Below are 10,542 nucleotides of genomic sequence, written 5' to 3'. Positions count from 1 at the left end.
TGTCCTGCATATAATGTATATAAGTGTCCCGCATATAATGTATATACGTGTCCCGCATATAATGTATATAAGTGTCCTGCATATAATGTATAGAAGTGTCCCGCATATAATGTATAGAAGTGTCCCGCATATAATGTATAGAAGTGTCCCGCATATAATGTATATAAGTGTCCCGCATATAATGTATATAAGTGTCCCGCATATAATGTATAGAAGTGTCCTGCATATAATGTATATAAGTGTCCTGCATATAATGTATATAAGTGTCCTGCATATAATGTATATAAGTGTCCCGCATATAATGTATATAAGTGTCCCGCATATAATGTATATAAGTGTCCCGCATATAATGTATATAAGTGTCCTGCATATAATGTATATAAGTGTCCTGCATATAATGTATATAAGTGTCCCGCATATAATGTATATAAGTGTCCCGCATATAATGTATAAGTGTCCTGCATATAATGTATATAAGTGTCCCGCATATAATGTATAGAAGTGTCCTGCATATAATGTATATAAGTGTCCTGCATATAATGTATATAAGTGTCCCGCATATAATGTATATACGTGTCCCGCATATAATGTATATAAGTGTCCTGCATATAATGTATATAAGTGTCCTGCATATAATGTATATAAGTGTCCTGCATATAATGTATATAAGTGTCCTGCATATAATGTATATAAGTGTCCTGCATATAATGTATATAAGTGTCCTGCATATAATGTATATAAGTGTCCCGCATATAATGTATATAAGTGTCCTGCATATAATGTATAGAAGTGTCCCGCATATAATGTATATAAGTGTCCGGCATATAATGTATATAAGTGTCCCGCATATAATGTATATAAGTGTCCTGCATATAATGTGTATAAGTGTCCTGCATATAATGTATATAAGTGTCCCGCATATAATGTATATAAGTGTCCTGCATATAATGTATATAAGTGTCCTGCATATAATGTATATAAGTGTCCTGCATATAATGTATATAAGTGTCCTGCATATAATGTATATAAGTGTCCTGCATATAATGTATATAAGTGTCCTGCATATAATGTATATAAGTGTCCTGCATATAATGTATATAAGTGTCCTGCATATAATGTATATAAGTGTCCTGCATATAATGTATATAAGTGTCCTGCATATAATGTATATAAGTGTCCCGCATATAATGTATATAAGTGTCCCGCATATAATGCATATAAGTGTCCCGCATATAATGTATATAAGTGTCCCGCATATAATGTATATAAGTGCCCCGCATATAATGTATATAAGTGTCCTGCATATAATGTATATAAGTGTCCCGCATATAATGTATATAAGTGTCCTGCATATAATGTATAGAAGTGCCCCGCATATAATGTATATAAGTGTCCTGCATATAATGTATATAAGTGTCCTGCATATAATGTATATAAGTGTCCTGCATATAATGTATATAAGTGTCCCGCATATAATGTATATAAGTGTCCTGCATATAATGTATATAAGTGTCCTGCATATAATGTATATAAGTGTCCTGCATATAATGTATATAAGTGTCCCGCATATAATGTATAGAAGTGTCCCGCATATAATGTATATAAGTGTCCTGCATATAATGTATATAAGTGTCCTGCATATAATGTATAGAAGTGTCCCGCATATAATGTATATAAGTGTCCCGCATATAATGTATATAAGTGCCCCGCATATAATGTATATAAGTGTCCCGCATATAATGTATATAAGTGTCCTGCATATAATGTATATAAGTGTCCTGCATATAATGTATATAAGTGTCCTGCATATAATGTATATAAGTGTCCTGCATATAATGTATATAAGTGTCCTGCATATAATGTATATAAGTGTCCCGCATATAATGTATATAAGTGTCCCGCATATAATGTATAAGTGTCCTGCATATAATGTATATAAGTGTCCTGCATATAATGTATATAAGTGTCCTGCATATAATGTATATAAGTGTCCTGCATATAATGTATATAAGTGTCCTGCATATAATGTATATAAGTGTCCTGCATATAATGTATATAAGTGTCCTGCATATAATGTATATAAGTGTCCTGCATATAATGTATATAAGTGTCCCGCATATAATGTATAGAAGTGTCCCGCATATAATGTATAGAAGTGTCCCGCATATAATGTATATAAGTGTCCCGCATATAATGTATATAAGTGTCCCGCATATAATGTATATAAGTGTCCCGCATATAATGTATAGAAGTGTCCTGCATATAATGTATAGAAGTGTCCCGCATATAATGTATATAAGTGACCCGCATATAATGTATAGAAGTGTCCTGCACTTCTTTTGACGAGGCTGTATTTTTACGCGTCGTCGTTTGACAGCTGTCAAACGACGACGCGTAAATGACAGGTCGTCTGCACAGTACGTCGGCAAACCCATTCAAATGAATGGGCAGATGTTTGCCGACGTATTGGAGCCGTATTTTCAGACGTAAAACGAGGCATCATACGCCTCGTTTACGCCTGAAAATAGGTTGTGTGAACCCAGCCTTAGTGTTGGGTAACGGTCATGAAAGGTCGTCTGTAAAAAACCAGGCGACATTAAAGTGCTCATGCAGACACGTATAGGGGTAAAATCGTAAAAGATGGGGTGCGCGCTCGTGACGTACGCGGCCGGGACTGGGGCTGGCCACGCCCAAACCTCCGATAGTGCAGTGCGCATGTCCAGATCTCTTGGTACGCGTCGAGAATCCGGATGTGCGCCGCAGCACTGGAGGACAGAAGTGGGGCCTGCCACACTTCCGGTTGCGCCGTCGGATGCGCGCCATGCACCCTTGGACGGGGTAGAATCTACTTAGAACACACCTGGGCTACACATAGATGGGGTATATATAGGGTGCCCACTGGATAGACACACTACAGCCCCTTGAGGAAGCGGACATTCGCGAAACGCGCGTCGGGGCGCACACAGTGATCATCAGGAAAGACTTAAGGACACTCTATGGGTAAGAATATCCTGTCTTTCCCTGAAGTTTCAGGGCATGGTTTATGTCTCTCTTCCCAGTACACTACGCTCTTTCTTTGGACCATTTGTGTCCTTTATTAGCGCTAATACGTGTACTGAGCGCAATTTTCCATATTTCATACCAGTGATATTCTTACCGCAACCCATACCAAAAAGGGTTCACCATTTATAACTCTGCTTTCCCTGATGTATCTCTATGTCGATTACTTATTGAGTTTCTCCTGTCATATTTATCTTTTTAAATGTTTGTTGTTTTGCATATTTAAATAAAGCATTTTTTGATACTTTTTGACATATATTGGCTTTAGACTCTGTTTCTTCTGTATTAACATATCTATTATAGAGTTGCCTGAATATTACAAATGGGAGGATGTTCCTTGGAACAATACCTAGCCCAGTAAATTTGTTTGTTTCTGGAGGCTATTAGTTATAAGCTTTTATATATTGCAGCTATTCCGCCATCTTGATAATACCTACGGTTTTATTACGATTGTCTGTAGAAAATACAGCGTGTAAATTTTACAAAACATAGGATCTGCTTGAAATCAACTGGATCCATTTTGATGCCCAATTCTGAACTTTTGATCACTGAAGATGAAAGAAACAGATCGGTAAGACGATCATATTGTATCTGCAGTTATGTTTTACATGTGCTACACTGCCACCTAGAGGTATGACATGGTATGTGCATGATCCTGCCATACTGCATCATACAGGAGGAGTTAGGCCCCATGCACACGGCCGTATTTTGGCTCCGTTTTGTATGGTGTTGTATTAGGGCTGCCCTAGTGGTGCATGAGGTTACTGCACCTCCATACGCCTCCAACGTCATGCAGAGACAGACAGGGGATTTTTTTCTCAGATTCTGTACCAATCATATAATTGTGGCAGGCTACATCGGAATCGGTATTAGGGTTGCCACCCCCCTTTACTCATAGTTAGTACGGCTGAAAAAAAGACACATGTCCATCAAGTTCAACCAAGGGAAGGGAAAAGGGAAGGAAAAATCTCTACACATAGGAGCTAATATTTTTTTGTTCTAGGAAATTATCTAACCCTTTTTTGCAGCCTCTCCTGTCCCTGCTGTGACCAGCTCCTGCGGTGTCTCCTGTCCCTGCTGTGACGGCTCCTGCGGTGTCTCCTGTCCCTGCTGTGACGGCTCCTGCGGTATCTCCTGTCCCTGCTGTGACGGCTCCTGCGGTGGCTATTCCATAGATTCACAGTTCTCACTGTAAAGAAGCCTTGTCGCCTCTGCAGGTTGAACCTTTTTTTCTCCAGACGGAGGGAGTGCCCCCTTGTTTTTTGAGGGGGTTTTACAAGGAACAGGATTTCACCATATTTTTTGTATGTGCCATTAATATATTTATATAAGTTAATCATGTCCCCCCTTAGTCGTCTTTTTTCAAGGCTAAATAGGTTTAATTCTTTTAATCTTTCCTCATAACTTAAATTCTCCATGCCCCTAATTAGCTTCGTTGCTCTTCTTTGTATTTTTTCCAACTCCAGGGCATCCTTTCTATGAACTGGAGCCCAGAACTGAACTGCATATTCTAGATGAGGCCTCACTAATGCTTTGTAAAGTGGCATTATTACATCCCTGTCCCGCGAGTCCATGCCTCTTTTAATACACGACAATATTTTGCTGGCCTTTGAAGCAGCTGATTGACACTGCATGCTGTTATTGAGTTTATGATTTACAAGAACACCCAGATCCTTCTCAACAAGTGAATCCGCCAGTGTAGCTCCCCCTAGGACATATGATGCATGCAGGTTGTTGGTACCCAGATGCATAACTTTACATTTATCTACATTAAACTTCATCTGCCAAGTGGACGCCCAAACACTTAGTTTGTTTAAATCTGCCTGTAATTCATGAACATCTTCCATAGTCTGAACTATATTACATAGCTTGGTGTCATCTGCAAAAATAGAAATAGTGCTATTAATCCCATCCTCTATATCATTAATAAATAAGTTGAATAATAGTGGTCCCAGCACTGAACCCTGGGGTACACCACTTATAACCGGTGACCATTCAGAGAAGGAATCATTGACCACAACTCTCTGGATACGGTTCCTTGAGCCAATTCTCAATCCAATTACAAACTATATTTTCTAAACCTATAGTCCTTAATTTACCCATTAGGCGTCTATGGGGGACAGTCATATCGCTTGTTTCAAACAAGGGTTCTTTCCTGCACTGAACCCAGATTGCCCCTTTCCTGAAGGAACCCTGAAGCTAAGCGGGCCATAAACAGGAGATTTTTGTTGGTGGATTCTACTAGGGATGCACGATGCATCGAAACTTCGATACTGTTTCGATACTCTGCATCCCCAAATGGTTCGATACCGTTATTTCATGTATTTCGATAATAAGCTGTGCGGCCGCAGTATAGTAACACATGAATGTATGAGAGCGGGGCTACGGCCGCAGTATAGTAACACATGAATGTATGAGAGCCGGGCTGCGGCCGCAGTATAGTAACACATGAATGTATGAGAGCGGGGCTGCGGCTGTGTAATACAGTCATTGCCCCGCTCCTGAGTCCTGACAAGTGCGCAGGGTCAAGATGAGGTGATGTGGCCGGCGCTGCACTAATGAGCGGCGGCACTGAAGAGAGAACATGGCGGGCGCGCTGCAAAACACCCCCATGTTCTGCCTTCAGTGCCTGAACCTCCGCTCATTAGAGCAGCGCCGGCCGCATCACCTCAGGCTGACCGCGCGCGCACTTGTTGTCATGACCTGCCTAAGTAGAGTCATGTGTTAACCTTATACCATACTATCCCCCCACCCCCACTTTAGTAAAGACACGTGACACCGAGGTTGGATGTGAAATGGCCACAGCAGCCGTTTATTAATTTCACAGTTTTATAAAAACAATTTAAATCCGAAACATTCGGATAACTAGTTAGGAATCCGCCATAGAATTCCTCCTAATAATTCACATGACCCAACATGGGTCAGAATCGTAAATAACAATTTAACGTTAACATTAACCCGAGCAGAGGAAGTCCCTGAAGCCCCTTCAGATGTTCCTTATTAAGAACACACCGAATTAGCCATCTGCAAACCACCAATTACCTCCAGCCGTAAACCAGCTCGGAAGCACCGTTCACCTCTGCAGATGGCTCCACCCACTAGAAGTCCACTTCAAGGGGATAACACCCGATGAAGCCCTCAAGTGATATACCGACCACTAGAAGTCCACTTCAAAGGGATAACACCCGATGAAGCCTTCAAGTGATATACCTTCTACCAGAAGACCACTTCAAAGGGATAACACCCGATGAAGTCTTCAACCATGTACCTTTTTTGGGGGACGCATACCCCCGATGCGACCCCCCCACCATTTTGTACTGACTGGCCTCAAGGACTCCCCCCGCCAGCTGCCATGACAACAGAACCTACTCCGGAAAAAAGAAAAACATGTTAAATAAGCACACAAATAAATAAAAAACCAACGCTCATAGACGGACGTACATAAGACCTAAGGAGTAACAAACCAAGGGCGGGAGGGTGGGAGCTTACTGTTTCTGTGTTACTCCTCCCGCTGCTTCCGGCTCAATGCCGAGAAACAGCGGGAAGCGCAGAACGGCCCCCCCGTCCCCCTTAACTCCTCCCCGTCCCCCCTCCAACTCCCTCCAACTCTCCCTCACCTAATTAACCCTTTCCCTACTAGGACGGTCATGTCGGCTTCCCTTAAAGAGGCTCTGTCACCAGATTTTGCAGCCCCTATCTGCTATTGCAGCAGATAGGCGCTGCAATGTAGATTACAGTAACGTTTTTATTTTAAAAAAACGAGCATTTTTGGCCAAGTTATGACCATTTTTGTAGTTATGCAAATGAGGCTTGCAAAAGTCCAAGTGGGCGTGTTTAAAAGTAAAAGTCCAAGTGGGCGTGTATTATGTGCGTACATCGGGGCGTGTATTATGTGCGTACATCGGGGTGTGTATTATGTGCGTACATCGGGGTGTGTATTATGTGCGTACATCGGGGCGTTTTTAATACTTTTACTAGCTGGGCGCTCTGATGAGAAGTAACATCCTCTTCTCTTCAGAACGCCCAGCTTGTGACAGTGCAGATCTGTGACGTCACTCACAGGTCCTGCATCGTGACGGCCACATCGGCACCAGAGGCTACAGTTGATTCTGCAGCAGCATCAGCGTTTGCAGGTAAGTCGATCTTACCTGCAAACGCTGATGCTGCTGCAGAATCAACTGTAGCCTCTGGTGCCGATGTGGCCATCACGATGCAGGACCTGTGAGTGACGTCACAGATCTGCACTGCCAGAAGCTGGGCGTTCTGAAGAGAAGAGGATGTTACTTCTCTTCAAAGCGCCCAGCTAGTAAAAGTATTAAAAACGCCCCGATGTACGCACATAATACACGCCCCGATGTACGCACCTAATACACGCCCACTTGGACTTTTACTTTTAAACACGCCCACTTGGACTTTTGCAAGCCTCATTTGCATAACTACAAAAATGGTCATAACTTGGCCAAAAATGCTCGTTTTTTTAAAATAAAAACGTTACTGTAATCTACATTGCAGCGCCTATCTGCTGCAATAGCAGATAGGGGTTGCAAAATCTGGTGACAGAGCCTCTTTAATCCCTGCAGGCTGCGTCCAGCCTCTTCTTGACCTGCCTAAGTAGAGTCATGTGTTAGGCCTCATTTACACGAGCGTATTATACGCGCGTGCGACGCGCGTGCTTTTCACGCGTGCCGTACGCACCTATAATAGTCTATGGGGCTGTTTAGACGATGCGTGAATTTTGCGCTGCGTGAGTGCGTTGCGTAAAACTCACGACATGTTCTATATTCTTGCGTTTTTCACGCAACACGCACCCATTGACTTCAATGGGTGCGTGAAAACAACGCATGCCACACTGACGGTCCTGCGTTGCATGCGCGAAAATCACGCAAGAGCTGTCAAAAGGATGAATGTAAACAGAAAAGCACCACGTGCTTTTCTGGTTACAAACATCCAAACGGAGTGTCAAATTAGAGATGAGCGCACCGAACTTCACCGGGTTCGGCCGAACTCGTTTTAACCGAACCCGGCAAAAAATGTTCGGGTACGCGACGTCAGGAGACAGTCACTGCCCACGGTGCTGAAAGACTTAAACTGTTTCAGCACCATGGACAGTGACTTTCGATCACAATATACATATACGTGTAAAAAAAAAAAGAAGTTCTGACTTACCGATAAGTCCCGGCTCCTTCCTCCAGTCCGACCTCCCGGGATGACAATTCAGGCCAAGTGACAGCTGCAGCCAATCACAGGCCAAGCACAGGCTGCAGCCAATCACAGGCTGCAGCGGTCTCATGGCCTGCCGCGTCATCCTGGGAGGTGGGGCCGGATGACAAGAGAGGGACGCGTCACCAAGGCAACGGCCGGGAGACCGGACTGGAGGAAGCAGGAAGTTCATGGTAAGTATGAACTTCTTTTTTTATTCACAGGTTGGTGTATATTGTGATCGGCATTCACTGTCGAGGGTGCTGAAAGAGTTACTGCCGATCAGTTAGCTCTTTCAGCACCTTGGACAGTGACGGGCGTCGACTACCTCATCTCTATGATGGCGGCTGCGCGAAAATCACGCAGCCGCGCATCATACACGGATGACACACGGAGCTGTCAATTGCCTTTTGCGCACGCAAAACGCACACGCTCGTGTAAATGAGGCCTCAACCTTATACCATACTATCCCCCCACCCCCACTTTAGTAAAGACACGTGACACCGAGGTTGGATGTGAAATGGCCACAGCAGCCGTTTATTAATTTCACAGTTTTATAAAAACAATTTAAATCCGAAACCTTCGGATAACTAGTTAGGAATCCGCCATAGAATTCCTTCTAATAATTCACATGACCCAACATGGGTCAGAAACGTAAATAACAATTTAACGTTAACATTAACCCGAGCAGAGGAAGTCCTTGAAGCCCTTTCAGATATTCCTTTTTTAAGAACACACCGAGTTAGCCATCTGCAAACCACCAATTACCTCCAGCCGTAAACCAGCTCGGAAGCACCGTTCACCTCTGCAGATGGCTCCAACCACTAGAAGTCCACTTCAAAGGGATAACACCCGATGAAGCCCTCAAGTGATATACCGACCACTAGAAGTCCACTTCAAGGGGATAACACCCGATGAAGCCTTCAAGTGATATACCGACCACTAGAAGTCCACTTCAAAGGGATAACACCCGATGAAGTCTTCAACCATGTACCTTTTTTGGGGGACGCATACCCCCGATGCGACCCCCCCACCATTTTGTACTGACTGGCCTCAAGGACTCCCCCCGCACAGCGAAACAGGCCTTGACCACCTTAAGCCTGTGAGTTCCTCCACACCACCACCGCCCTTTCTATGCCTTCTGCTATCGCCAAGCTCCAAAGATCAATGCCAACCTCGGTCAGATGAACCCCGTCACTCCTCCAGAAATTCCCCACTCCTGACTCCAAATCCCTATGCCTCACGCAAATGCCCCCGTTTCTTGCCACAAAACGGGACACCGCCCGGTTAACTTTAATGCGAGCCTTATTGACTCTCTCCACTGATCTTGCTAACCGCCAATGCTTTCTTGGGACTATGTCCGACCACACTATCACCAACTTGGGATAAGATACCCACAAACACAACATATCATGTTTGATATCCCGCACCAACTCACGAAAGGGGCGGACTCCTAAGTCATTCCCACCCACGTGCAACACTAAGACCTCCGGAACCCTATCAAGCCGCGCATATGTCTGGAATTCCGCCAACACCCTGCTCCATGACATACCTCTAAAACCCAGCCAATGCACAACCGCGTCCTGTCGCGGAATGCGCAACTGGCGACCATCCGGGCGGACGTCCGCCCTCAAAGCCCCCCAGTGCACGTACGAATGACCCATCAACCACACCAGACAAGGAGGCGAATCTGAAACGGAAAACACAGTTAGGCACCACCATATAACATTTGTAAAGCGTAAACAACAAAATTATAACATATGGGGGCGGACATAGGACTTAAACCTTTTAGACTCCCAACGACCAATACGCCTCACCCCCTCATCATCCAACCCCCCAGCGCCCCGCTTCCGTTGCTGCGCCAATCCTGAAGGAATGAGATGAATACGAGCCCGCCGCAACACCAACCGCCGTCAAACATTTTTTAAATACAGCTCCAAACTGAAACCTGGACAAAAACGACCCGTCCACATGACGTAACAAAGGCAAATCTGGGGACCCCCTGTTTTTCGTAAAACCCCGCATGCACTCTACTGGGCACATGACCGACCCCGGGAGAGCGAACAACTATCAGTTTACCCTTCCCTACTTGGTCAGTTTTAGATCGACGCAACCATACCTCCAGCCGGTCTGCGAATAGGCTCACCTCCCCAGATCTCAGCCCCCCTGCCCGTTTGGTACCGCAACTTAAACCCAAACGCCACCGCAGATATGAACCGGTTCACCTTCGCTACTGAAAACCCCGCCTCCCAGGCGTCCCCTAACCAGTACAAAAATGCCACC

Source organism: Rhinoderma darwinii, chromosome 6, assembly GCF_050947455.1.
Source record: "Rhinoderma darwinii isolate aRhiDar2 chromosome 6, aRhiDar2.hap1, whole genome shotgun sequence".
In the NCBI taxonomy this organism is placed as follows: Eukaryota; Metazoa; Chordata; class Amphibia; order Anura; family Rhinodermatidae; genus Rhinoderma; species Rhinoderma darwinii.
Note: the sequence above shows the minus strand (reverse complement) of the source record.